Source organism: Salvelinus namaycush, chromosome 15 (genome assembly GCF_016432855.1).
Source record: "Salvelinus namaycush isolate Seneca chromosome 15, SaNama_1.0, whole genome shotgun sequence".
NCBI classification, from domain to species: Eukaryota; Metazoa; Chordata; class Actinopteri; order Salmoniformes; family Salmonidae; genus Salvelinus; species Salvelinus namaycush.
In genome coordinates this window covers 7,299,948-7,300,617 of record NC_052321.1, presented here as the reverse complement: position 1 = coordinate 7,300,617, position 670 = coordinate 7,299,948, and positions in this window count along the sequence as shown.

Below are 670 nucleotides of genomic sequence, written 5' to 3'. Positions count from 1 at the left end.
AGTGGGCGGGGTTTCATAATATGCATACGGAAATGCAGATGGAACAATTTAATCCAAAACGCGCACCCGTCTCTCAATTCAATTGGCTCTCTCTCTCTCTCTCTCTCTCTCTCTCACCCACAAGGCCTAGTATTAATTTGCTGTCATATTAGTGCATGAATATTCTGATGAATCCAAAAATACATGCCTAGGGGGTAATTTATGAAAAATGTGTCAACTCAATCCAACCATGCTTTATTTATTATGTGGTAAAACTTCTACTAGAATCCTTTTGAGATAAACATGTAGGCTACTTGGCACATCATAAAACAACATTTATTTTAGGCTGTAGGAATAAAAGGAATAGCCCTATTTAATTTAGCTCACTTTAGGTAGCCTAGGTTTACTTTGCACAATTACCCTTCCTGATGTAGCTTACGGACAATAAAATAATAAAGGTGTTTCTTCTGTACTTTGTTACTCCCGCGCTTTCTCAACCAACCATCTCGTGTGTCCGTGATGTCAAGTGAAAAGCGGATGCTGCCGAGAGCTTCCCCCGCCACCGCACCCATCAGAGGAGGAGAGGGCTGGGTGGAATCTGGACCCTTCTCTTATAGCTAGGCTTTGTTATCAAAGAGACCGCTCCTCCTGGTTTGATAGACAGAGCTGCTCACCGGTTTCTCGAAAGAGT